The 12,785-nt window shown below is 43.6% G+C and overlaps 1 protein-coding gene across 1 annotated transcript in view; it reads right to left on the reverse strand.

Annotated features, from left to right (window-relative positions):
* AFF1 (ALF transcription elongation factor 1) overlaps window positions 1-10,957 on the reverse strand; it is a 957,397-nt gene extending 946,440 nt beyond the window's left edge. Inside the window, exon 1 of the mRNA XM_085636540.1 lies at window positions 10,797-10,957. The gene's annotated coding sequence lies outside the window, so the exon portion shown is untranslated. The remainder of the gene's footprint in view (window positions 1-10,796) is intronic.
* Between the last annotated feature and the right edge of the window lie 1,828 nt (window positions 10,958-12,785).

Raw genomic sequence — 12,785 nt, forward strand, 5'->3', positions numbered from 1 at the left:
GATAAAATCAGGGATTGGTGTCCAGACTGATTCCAGACACCCATAAGGATATGTTAGTCTGTAGACCAGCTAGCTCACAGTGCCACTATAAGCCCCACAACCTTACCAAGGAGCGAATAATTTCTGAAAACTATCGAACATGACAACCCTGACACCTCAGGGATCGTGGAAACAGTACAGTACATTTCGCTCAGGCACTTGTGCTCACTTCTTCTCAGAGAGATATACAGAATAAATTATGGGGACATTTTCAATAAGCATTTATTGAACCAGCGTCATTCTAATATAAAATACGCGTGCTGCAACAACCATTAGACCATAACAAATATATACGATTACAAGCACCAACAGAGTAAATAAAAGGTAGAACTATCATGGTGCTAAAGTAGTGAGTATATGCGGGTATATAGATACATGGCAGTAATCATGAATACTCCTAAGATGCAAATCCTAACTAAATGTACCTACGTGTACCTAGCATGTACGTAGGTGTACAGCCAAGAATCCCACTAGGAAAGAGCCAACCCCATTACCTGATGAGTGGGAATGAAGGACCCTGTCTTGGTCTCGATTTGGACACCCCGCGAGAGATGTCAGACCACTGCGTCCTGGAGTGTCTGCATGCAGGGACCTCAGCGTCTAATGTCAGCATGGAAGCTTCTCCTCTGGTTTGCCCAGTAAAGATGTGGTGCTTATACACCCAAAAGATGCCCTCAGAGGGTTTACCTAGAATGATACTGTGGGCCCGTCATTCAAGTATGACGGTAGCGGTGACTACTGAACAGTTATAATACTGAAGATGTTAATTCTGCTGTGATACCAAGAATCCTTATGTATAATAAATTATGTTAATTTTAGAAGAAAACCACATGACATTTATTCGGCACATAACTAGGTAAAAGGTCAGCACCAGAACTGTTATGTAGAGCAAGGTAGGACAAATGTAGGTAAAAGTCGTGTATCTACCTAGACCTATATTGGGGTACATTGGGGCTCATAACACCGGAACGGATGGGGGACCTGGGTAATTTGAGGCAGTTGAATAAGGAAGGCGCCTCTTTACATAACACCTTGGTCCACCAGACTAGTGATTCTTTCATACACAAGGAGACTTTAATATGAAGGACTAGTGTTATGCTAAGAGATACCCTCATCGTCCTCCCGAGTGCACTCCATATACGATCATTTTAAAGGGCATGCCAAGGCTCCCTAAAGAGGATTGGGAGGACTATGTAGCTCTACTAAATAAATCAATACATTGGCTGAAGATGAACTCTGGGTGGAAGGGAGGGATCCGTTTCAAGAGGTAATACAAGTAAAGAGAATGCCATGGATAGGAGTGCATCCAAAAGATAACTGAGAAGACTGCATTATCAGGAATTTTCGCAGACGATCTATTGTTGGAAATGTATTACAGAGTTTGGCTCATTGGCTTCTTTCCTATAGCAATACTGAAGCACTACCTTTGGGCTACTTTTACAGACCTCTTACACGTAGTAGACCTTGTCTGCTCATTTCAGAATCATGCAGTGCTCTTCGTAAGACCATTCTTCCAGGAGAAAGATTCCACAAAAACCGGCTGCCCTCAAATGGTACACTATCTCCCTCTATAGCTGTAGAGAATAGATATGCCCTGTCATCTAATCTAGAGGAGCTGGACTGACTTGATAGGGTTATGGATTTTGATAGAGAGCATAAGGGACCAGAAATCAAGGTCATAGTAGGCCACAACAGGAGTGGTCAGGGGAACGGTATTGATGTAGGTAACTTGAATAATTTAGTGGAATTCAATAGTTGGAATGTGGCAGGGGTAAAATCTAAACTAAGGAATCCGGACTGGTTACATATCATCAAACCTGCCCATATTGTTTGTTTACAGGAGACTTGGGCAAGAGATGATTTCATATTAGTGGCTTCTTTTCTATTTTAACCTCAGCCATACCTTCAGTAAATGGGCGAACCAAAGGGGGCCTGGCTATTCTCATTTCAAATGTACTGCCCGTCACTGTTAATAAAACTATGATCAATTCTCCTTATTATCAATTGGTGCACATTACTATTAATCAAAGATATGAAGTTGTTCTAATTAATTTTTATAACAACATTTTTAACAACACACGTAGCAGGGTTGTAACTAAGCTAGGTAAGAATCTAGATTATTTTACAAATAAGATGGATTTTATTATCATGTACATTTGGGCAGGATATTTTAATATAGATAAATGCCAGACGCAGTGTAGTGCAGTCTATGTTTTTTTTAGATTGTTTTGAATTTAATCAATCGTATCTTCCACATGATTCCTACGGTGAATCACTTAACAGAACATTATAAAAATAGAATTTAGAGATAATCGATCAGACGGGGGGGGGGGGTTCTGTGAGGCCAACTTTTTTTTGGTAATCGACATTCAATTGAACATATTTTAATCTCTGCTAAAGATCTTAGCATAGTTAAACGCCCTACTATTTTATGTACTATGTTAAGCGACTATGTTGTGATAGCCCTGGCCCAAATTACCCCATACAACAGTGGAAAGGTTTTGGAAATTGTTCCAACCATTATAATGTTGGGGGAAAACGGGGTTACTATTAAATAGGCTGGCGTTAACGAACCAGAATTACTTAAAACCATTATATTAGAGCAATGTGACTCCTTTGTTACTTGTACAGAAATGGGCAAGGAATGTAGCAAATTGGTGGAAGTCTTTGGTAATATTACCACAGGTATTTCCAACAAACTACACAGGCCTTCTAAAAAGGGGGCAAAAGATGAAATGACCCACAGTGGTTCAATTTGTCCTGCTCTAGAGCGAACCAGGTACTAAGAAAGGCCCTCCAAGATACCCCCAAAGATGGGATTCAAATTAGGGTTCTAAAAATAAATAACAAGTTGGAGCTAGATGCAAGACAAACGGAACTTCCGAAGCAGGCTTGGACAGATTTAGACAAGGCAGCGGAAACCAGTGATAACACTTTATGTTTGAAAATAGTAAATTCACCCTTTCTTTTAGATAGTTTCACACCTACTCTTGAAGTTTCTGTACTGCCAGATGCTTGGACTACTCATTTTGGAGCTCTCTTTAACCAAGATAGTGCTGCTATTAACATACCTTTGGATACTTGTAATAATATTAATTTGGGGATTTTAGAGTTAATCACCATGGAGGAAGTTGATGCAGCACTAAAGAGTAGTGCCTTAGGAAAAGCCCCGGGACCCGATGCGGCCTCAATGGATGCTTTTAAGTCAAATCCTTTTCTATGAATCCCAGTCCTTACTCAAATTTTTAATGCTGCTACAAATGATTGATTCCTGAAAACTTGGACAGAAAGCGTGATCATCCCCATTTTTAAAAAGGGAGATAAATGTGATGCTAGGTGTTATTGGACTACATTGCTTCCAGATCCCACAGTAAAAATTATGGGTACAGTGATTCGCGCAGGAAAATGACATATACACAATACAGGTTTAGGAAGGAGATAGGTTCTGTGTAACAGGGAATTAATTTGCACCTTATCATTATCAAATATACTCTGGTAAAGCAGGGACATATATATTTATGTTTTGCAGACCTGTCTAGCGCCTTTGAACTTGTGAACCATGCCAAATGATGGCAGGTTCTTCTGGACATGGGCGCCCCAAAGGTTATTACTGGTTTCCACTCTTACCTGTGTGCCTCTTGAACATCTATGGTGATTTTGGAAAGATTGGAGAATGTTCAGAGAAATTCAGAGTGACCTGGGGGATCAGACAGGGATGTGTCCTTGCACCGTTATTGTTCTCCTTATATATATATATCTAAACAACGTGAATAGAGTCCTGCAGAAAGTTAAGGGGGATGCCCCCAGGCTGGGTACCCATCCCAACCCCATCTTGCTTTATGCAGATGACGCAGTGCTCATGATCTCCAGCTTCTGGGGAGTGGGGGGGGGGTAAATTGTACATTTTATGAAGATTAGAGATATTAAATTGAATATAACTAAGACTTATATTATTATCTGTGGGAAGAAGTCAAGATAAGGGAAGAATTATGCCCAGGGTCATAAATTAGAAGAGGTAAAGCTTTTAGTTACTTGGGTTTCACCTTTTCCCAGAAAGGTGATTGGTTACCCCATTTGGAAATAGCAAAATTAAAATGTTTTAGGACTGTGGCTGCTATTTTTGGTTTTGCTAAGAAGATAGGTAGTAAGCCTCTAAGAAATGATAAAATTGCACAGAAGCAAATGCCTACCGGTAGCCTTATAAGGTTATCAGATATGGGGTAGGGAAAAGCATAACATTTTGCATGCCCTCTTTGGTACAGAGTCAGGAGGAGGTGGGGTATTGGAAAATGTTCTGATTTCGCCCCAGTTTGGGATTCCCCGGAACACCAGAATGTTTAAAGGATGCCCTTCGTTTTCCACTCAGAAGGGCGGGGGTATCAATTTGGTCGGACTTGTTATCATCGGAAGGAGTTCACCCCTTAGAAGTATTAAGCATCAAAACCAGCAATGAGCTGTCCAGATTTAAGTTTATACAATTATCCTCCTGGTTTGTGGCATCAAAAAAGGAGATGGGGGGGGGGGGGGGGGGGGACTATGAATTACAGCTGTCTCTCCAAGACATCAGAGTCAAGAAGAATGAAGTGGCAAGGTGGTATGAGGGACTCTTAGCGGCGGAGGAGAAAAAGTGATTTCCTCCTTATGCAGTATGGAGAGGAATTCTCCCAGCTCATTGAAGACTCTCTACTCAACGGTTAAACCTGCTAACTTGAAGCGAAACCATTTTTTTACTATTAAATCGTCTTTATTGAACTCCACATAAAATATCTAAATTTGGACCTCAACCTCCCCCCCAAGTGTGTGAAGTGTGACTGTATAGGAGCCAATGATGTTCACATCTTGGCTGATTGTCCATGCTTGAAGAATTTTTGGGACGGTGTAGGACTAGCACTTAAAGGGATTTTTGATCATGAGATTAAATTAAATACAGCTCTTATTCTCCTGGGAGACGATGGAGCACTAACTTTGCTGTTAAGGCGGCCTCAGACGGTTCCTCATTTATCTCATTCTTATCGCTAGGAGGGAAATCTGTCTGAAATGGAGGTACCCTTCACCCCAGACAGCAGAAGACTGGGTCAGGGCTGCAGTCAGAATTTGTGGCCTCGATCAGAAATTAACAAAGAGCCCAGCCCAATCTATTTGGTCTCCTTTTCTGACTTGGTCTCGATCTCTGGGTGTTGGCAATTCATCCCTATGATTACACCGACTCACTGACAAAAGGTGAGGGTCCAAGTGGAATGGACCAGGGCGAGTGCAGTGACCGCTGCATGGACAGTTAGACAATGCGGTTTCCTTTGCTTTGCAGACACTTTTTGGTGATCTGAGGGATTAAAAAAAAAAACAACAACAAAAAACACAACACTTTGCATGGCCAAGAAAATACTTTTTTTACGCAAGCTTTTGGCTGTGCCTAGCTCAATGCCAGCTTTTAAAGACTATAAAGAACATGGAATTGAATTTTTGGAGAACACCATTCACCGCAACACTTTACTGAGGTGGTATGATATATGATCGAAACAGGGTACGAGATCTGCTTGGGTCTGTATAATTCTAATAAAATTCTCTAGTTACAATACATAAACTCTTTACTATGTGAAATAGGTGAAGTGCTTAATCGCTTAGAACCTCACGGCAGCTTGAAATTTAGTAAAAAGAGAAATCCAAATGATCTTGATAGAAAAAAGGGATCTTCACCGAGAATACCATGAAACTATGAAACCCACTGTCAAAAGGTACTGTCAGAGTCAACCCGAACAGGGGATGCAAGATTATATGGTGGGTGAAAAATTGCCATGATAGATTTTAGTTGCCCAGTTTACACCTATAGCTGATTTATTACTTAGTAGTTTTCCCAAAGATAGACTTGCAGCCCTGGAGTTTACCAAGACGCCCGTGCAACGGAAAGCCTAGACAGTAGACAACACACTTTGTTATTTTGTAAATTTTACAGTGACATTAGGTGTTCTACTTTGTGCCCTCTTTTTGTCGCAGGGCGTTATAATCAGGATGCCCTTATCTTTTTATTTGTAATTGTCTACTTTACATATTTGTGGTGCGATTCTTGCAGATATTAAGATGGCTCTTCATAGGTGTAAAAATAAGATTCATTAAGAAGGCCTAAGTTTTGAAGAAATTTGAATTGGTTGCGGAGATATGTTAACTTATTAAAACCCTCTTCGTTTTTTCTTTTAAACTACTTACTAGGATGCCGTCTTCTTGATCTTAACAGGATTAATTTATCCGCCATTGTACATAATTATTTATTAAAATTTCAGTGAAGAATTTTACTCTTTTGTAAATATTTTCTTTTAAATATGACAATGTTTTATGCCTGCAAGTGTATGGAGTTTATATGTGTTAACACCCTTTTATTGTAGCTCATATCTTTTATGAATTGGAATATAAATCTGAATAAAGATTATTTGACTTGATTGGCACAAACTTGGCGCTAACATCTACACACACACATAACATGTATTTGTAAGGTGCACGTTCACCCAGAAGGGTATCTTGGCGCTGAATAACAGATGTTTATTGTTACCCAACTCAATGGTACTCATTTTATTGACCTCAGGAGGATGAAAGGCTGAGTGGACCTGCTGGGATTTGTACCGCTGACCATGAGGTCGAACACAGACCCCTACAGTAAATGCATTACTCCACTAAGCCACTAGATCTGGCTATGGTGTCAGTGCTGCGCCCCACCAGCATCCTCGCTTCCAACTATAGGCTTCGTCTAGTACATGTAAAATTTCTCCACAGACTATACCGTACCTCCTCTGACTCCAACGAACGGGCCGAACAGAGAGTGATAGATGCGCGAGATGCAGGGAGGAGGGAGCTGGCATCCTGTACTTACCTTGGCACTGCTCATTCATAGCAAAATACTGGGATCCGATATTGAGAGTGAAGAAATTACGTCCGCCGTGATTCCGCAACAGCCTGTGGTGGCTCTCCTGGGGTATGTGAAGGACGTTCATGACGGTGTTTGCAGGCTCTTGCAATGCTACTATTGCTGGCTGAGAGGAGGGTGGTTGTGCAGTGGGGGCACGCTACTGTACCTAGTGCAGGGGCGGCTGGTGACATTTGAAATTAGTGGGCCGTAAAGGTTTGGGATGATTGGCTGTTGGTGTGCTCGCACAGCGAGCAAGGCCGACCGTCATAAGGTAGAACCCCCCCAATTTTTGGGGGTAAAAATAGTGTGCAAATGGTGCATTGTCGAGGATATTAGAGATACCAAGAAGGCTAATAAAGCTATTGTGAAAGTGCGGTTATGGCAACAATAAAGAGATTTCGTATAATGACGCAGGTAGCTACTTATTCAGTATAACCACAGAACTTCATATCAGACTTTGAGATAACAAGCCTGAGTACCTCACATATTTCTTTATTTGTTGATCTACATGCGAAAATTATATCTACTGATGGTTGGTCTTTGCTTGGAACAGCACAGGCAAGCTAAAAACTCAATGCAAAGTTTCCAGAATAATGGCGAGTCATAAGAAGTCAGACAATTGTTACTATTTATTGGCATCAGCTCACAAAACTCATTTTCACGTCAGATAGGTGAGGTCTGATAACTATCTCCTAAATATATAACATAAAATGGACCAATAATGATCGGTATTGCTGTTTGTTTTCCTCTTCATCATCTATTGATTCTTTAACCAAAACCATCACATGCACAATCTAATTAGTCAACAAGTAACCTGTTACTTCCAAAAAATATTTAATTGTACCATGTTTATACATGAAATACAATTAAAACATTGAATAATTGTAACTGTATAAATAAAATGGGTCACCCTGCATTCCCTAGGCCAAGAGTAAAAAGTTAGAGGTAAACTGAACTACTCAAACTCGAAGCATTTTACTTGAATGTTACGGAAATAGTTTCTGTCCGTGCGAACACTTTGTTTTTATTTCAATCTAGTTGCTAACAGATATATGGAGCAAATGCGCAGCCCATTTATTAGCTCCATGCCTGTTGCAGAAATCTGTTCGCAACCAGATAAAAAAAAAAATGCAATTTGGTCGCACGGAAAGAAACTATTTCCGTAACATTCATGTATATTGATCACGATAACATTCTTGACGGTGAGGACAGCACGGTTTCCGAAGACCCACTCTTAAATGAGGGTCAGCCGGCCCTAGTGGCAACCCATTACCCACCACCAGGCACAGCAAAGCGGAACATGAGGATCTCCATTTAAGTTACTATCTGTGAAAATTAAAGCAGCCCAGCTCTTCGCAAAATGTGTGCCATGCGGCCCGTAGCAAATATCTGTTGCAAAGTAAACAGATGTCTGCAGTAGGCGCGGAGCCCATTCAGCTACCTTGCAGCACACGATGGGCTCTGTAAAATCTCACCAAATCACAAGGAGTTTCAGCAGGGCATTCACAACCACCGGGAAAAGTAAAGCAGAACACAAGGATTGGCATTTTAATTTAAAAGCGCCACCACAGGGAGTACACAAATTCCAGGGTCAAGCACAGTTGCGGCTCGTGGGGAGGGGTATGTGTCGCGTGGGGAGGGGTTGGGGTGTCGCGCGGGGGGTGTTAAAATAAATTTTAGAAAATCCTTATCCTACCAGAGGTCCTGAGCACGTCCGCGCCGCCTCGGGTCCGTCCGTTGGCGCCTACAGCCCCTCTCAGCCAATCCTGGCACTGCCAGCAGCGCCAGGATTGGCTTAGGGCACGGTTACTGCCCGCCCGCCCATTAGGAGACCGAGGTTTGAGCCTTTGCTCAACCCTCGGTCTCCTAATGGGCATGCGCCAGCCAGAGCAGACACAAGTGCGCATGACTAGGCACGGAGCGAAAATTCGCACACCTTCCCCAATCATGCACACTTGTGCTGCTGCCTGTTGCCCCTGCCTCTGTCTGACAATCATGTCAGTCAACATGACGTCGGACCGGCCACCCCCGGGTGGGCGGTCCGACGTCATGCTGACTGACAGGATTGTCAGTTTTCCCCTTTGAACTTAAGTAAACTGATTCAGTTTACTTAAGTTCAAAGATGCCGACGCTGCGGGCGGGGGGGGGGCTACGCCCCAAAACCCTAATGGACGCACCGCTGCTGTGTGTGCAGCTGATTAGTTAATGCCGCCTGTTGCCAAGAAGGGTTGTCAGTATACTAGTACATCTTGCCGGCACCTAGTCGACCTAGGGATACCTAGGCGTCCTTTGAGATGTACATGGCCACCACACCCGCTCCCTAAACTTAGCGAGGGTGCATCTGGAGGATACTGAAGTGAGACCTACACACTCCCCCACAGTAACACGGAGAGGTGACTGTTGTTCTTTCCCCCCCTTCTTGAGCAAAATTGTTCCTAAAGTCTTTTATACTCAGCCACAGCAAAACTCTGGATTTCTATGGACTCTGGCACCTTAGCCTCTTACTCATGCATGTGTTTATGTTTGGACTTCGTTCTAACATCTGGAATTCCCAAGTGCATATGTGAAAGTGGGTATGCTATTGTTGTACAATGTATTAAAAATGCCAACAAAAAGAACTTTTTTATAAATAGTACATTTAAGGCAGGGGGTGCTTAAAGAGCATTCGAACACCACGTATTAAATGGTTTTGAGGAAGAAACGGTGTTTGTATACTTAGTGTTAGTTGGGGGGGGGGGGTCCGTTTTGCATGCATTTTTAGCAGGGTCAGGACAGCCAGATACATAAAGCAAAGAATCCAGAGAGATTATATTGGTTGAAATGAGGTGAATGGCACAGCACGATGCTTGAGGTATGGAGTAAGAGGATGGGGAGGGGGGCAAGGTAAATGACAAGAACATAAAAACACAAGCCCATGCATATTTTCCTACCTACACACACACACACAAAGGTGCACCAGTATACTAATCCATACAGTATCACATCATGCTAAAACAATACAGGTAAATATATACATATAAGAATAGCTCTATTCTTACGCGGGTAATTCATTGGTATACTTATACACAAATGCAATTCTACCTCGACACACAGATAGCCAATGCACCCATATCTTCATATATATGCCCATGTGACTATTCCCACACAGTTATAGCTATACATTGCGCCACAGAGGTGCCTATATACAAACGCAAATATATACCTACACAAACACTAGTGCACAAACATTCACAGGCATCTATTTAGACAGGAGTATAACTACACACAATGATTACCCTATACATAGGTAAAGGATTACCATATGGATTCGTGTCACTGTGATAACATTTTCAGTCAAAGACTTACTTCCCCCCCAAAATCTGTGTTTCAGGTGTGATTATATAATGGGGGTCAATTGAACAAACTACGACTACTAAATTCGAGAATGCAGCATTGAGACAAAATAAACGCCTGGGTCAAGAAACAACTGGTGTTTCCTCGTGCTATGAGGTAATATGGGAACTCAGCACAAATATACCTACAACCACATACTTCTATGCGAACAAGTACTGCCATTTACAAACAAATATATATTTAAACGCACACGCGGTCATATCTTGTAGACATAGAGAAACACAATGTTCGTCATTTTGGGAGGAGTCAGGCAGAAATTTTACCTGGCAGCGTTCAGTGGTGAACTGCTGCCAGCACAACTTTACTCTCCGGTTTTATCCACATCCGATTTGCCCTTCTCACTCCCCTCCCCTCTGATTATGCCAACTATTTCCATGCCTTTGACATCCCCTCTGCCCCGGGTAGTGCACTGACTTCAGCCAAGGGACAACGGGCAAAAGTTCGGCAACTCTAGACCCCGCCCCTTCACCTGCTTCGGTGGTAGTGTGCCAGCTTCGGCGGGGGCGGCTTGTGCTCACTGACAACTCTACTTCATGCGGCGGAGCTCCAGTACTATCACCTTCTTCTCTGACCTATTTAGCGGGGCAGACAGCAAGTCCAGTCCCGGCTACCCGCTCAGCTGGCGCGCGCACAGCTGCGGGCGGGAGGGGCTGGGCGGTTACAGCTGCTCCGCCTGGACCACTGACAACCTGGCTGCACGCTCCGGCCACCTGTGGAGGAGGGAGAGAGGCGCGTGCTGGAAAACAGCAGCGCGCGCCGGACACGAGTTTGGAGCGCGTGCTCTAGAGAACTGCTGAGGCTCAAGAGGTGGGAGGAGATTGCTCCGGTAACGCCAGTATGCCAGCTGTGACCGGGAGCCCGAGCCGGCGGCAGGAGGGCAATATTTCTACGTTCCCTCAAAACACTCATCCTTTGAAATATTTACGAATGACATGAGGTTTGTATTATTTGGTAATCGTGCCCTTTACAATAAATTGACCTGCTAGGTCCACGACAGCCACCTGTGTTGCACCATCATTTACAAATACCAAATCTCAACGGCGGTCAAAATATACTGGAGGCTCTATTCGTGATTTGGGGTTAAGGTTAGTTGTGCACCCCTATAAATGGCTTTTTCGGTCTTGCTTACAGTCAGCTTTTTGCAAATACCTCTTGTAAACCATACAACATTTTTACAGTGGGCTTAGACCCACCTGTTGCTTACTATTGACTAGCTTTCTTATTGCTCTCATTTGCTTGCTTCTTATTCAATTACTTTGCTTCCTTTTGGGAAAAGTTACAATTTGTTGTTATTTTATACAGTACTAAAATGGTGTCTTGCGTAAGCATCAGAACTCCCTAAGACATAGTACGCATGCAGAAATGCCAAAATAAAGCAGTATGTACTCACAATGTGATGAGAACGTACTATGCATAAAAGCAACACTAAAAGCAATGCTCTCTCCCTGGTGTCCCTGGATCCCTCAACATAACCCCCCCAAAAGCCACAACCACCAAGTTCTATGTGTAAATGAACTGCTGTAATGGCCAATCTTGGATGTGTACCTGGCTACCATGGCTGTATCAGTAATGAAACATTTGAGCTACTTGGTGCGTTTGGTACACAAGGGTTTTTGGCTTTTGGTAATGGGGTCACTACGTTAGATGGAAAAGAGATAGCCTTGGGTTCAAAGGTAGGTGCTGACGCGGCAGGGTATAAAATTACTTCTGTTTTAGATTAACTCTTCATCAGGGGTGTAGCTTGGTCAGTGAGATGGGGGGGTGTGAGCTTTAGCTTTTCTAACTATCACACTGCCATATAATGTTAAGGCATATGAGAGGACCTTTAGGGGCAGTGGATAGGGACAGGTATACGGTGGGAAGCAAGATGGCGGCCATCTGAGGCCTTTGTAGCAAACTTGCCATCATAGCACTGTGAAAATGGACCTGGAGGGACAGAGACAAAAAGGATTAAAAGCTCGTACATACCGGCAGGAGCTTAATGACCCTGGACGCCGTGATCCCCAGCACCATCGCTGACTCCCGATCAGGGTTTGAAAGCTTCCTGGGGGTCGCGCTGCTACAGGAGTGCTGTGCTCGACTGGCTGACGGAGCTGGTCCTCGCCTACACAGACTGCCGGCGCTGCCGAGCGAGAGCAACTGCACGGATGGGCCCCAAGACTGTCAGTGCCACAGAGGGAAGCCTGTTGTGCCCCGACGGTAGATCCAACTGGCGGCAAAGGTAGACAAGGCTCCAAACGGATGCCTCTCTCAGTGAGGCCAGCGCCGGAGAATGAGCTGGCAACAGAGAAAGGAAGAGGCGGGGTTTCCTCAGGATGACACCTCCTGGGTGCTACAGTGCTGGAACTGCTGTGTGCTCCAAGTGGAAAACAAGCTGTAGCTGCAGAAGAGGCAGAGGCAACAGGTTTCTCCCAAGGATCGGTGCAAGGGAGTGGTCAGTGGCTACTGAAGAGGCCGG

Source organism: Triturus cristatus, chromosome 2_1 (genome assembly GCF_964204655.1).
Source record: "Triturus cristatus chromosome 2_1, aTriCri1.1, whole genome shotgun sequence".
NCBI lineage: Eukaryota > Metazoa > Chordata > Amphibia > Caudata > Salamandridae > Triturus > Triturus cristatus.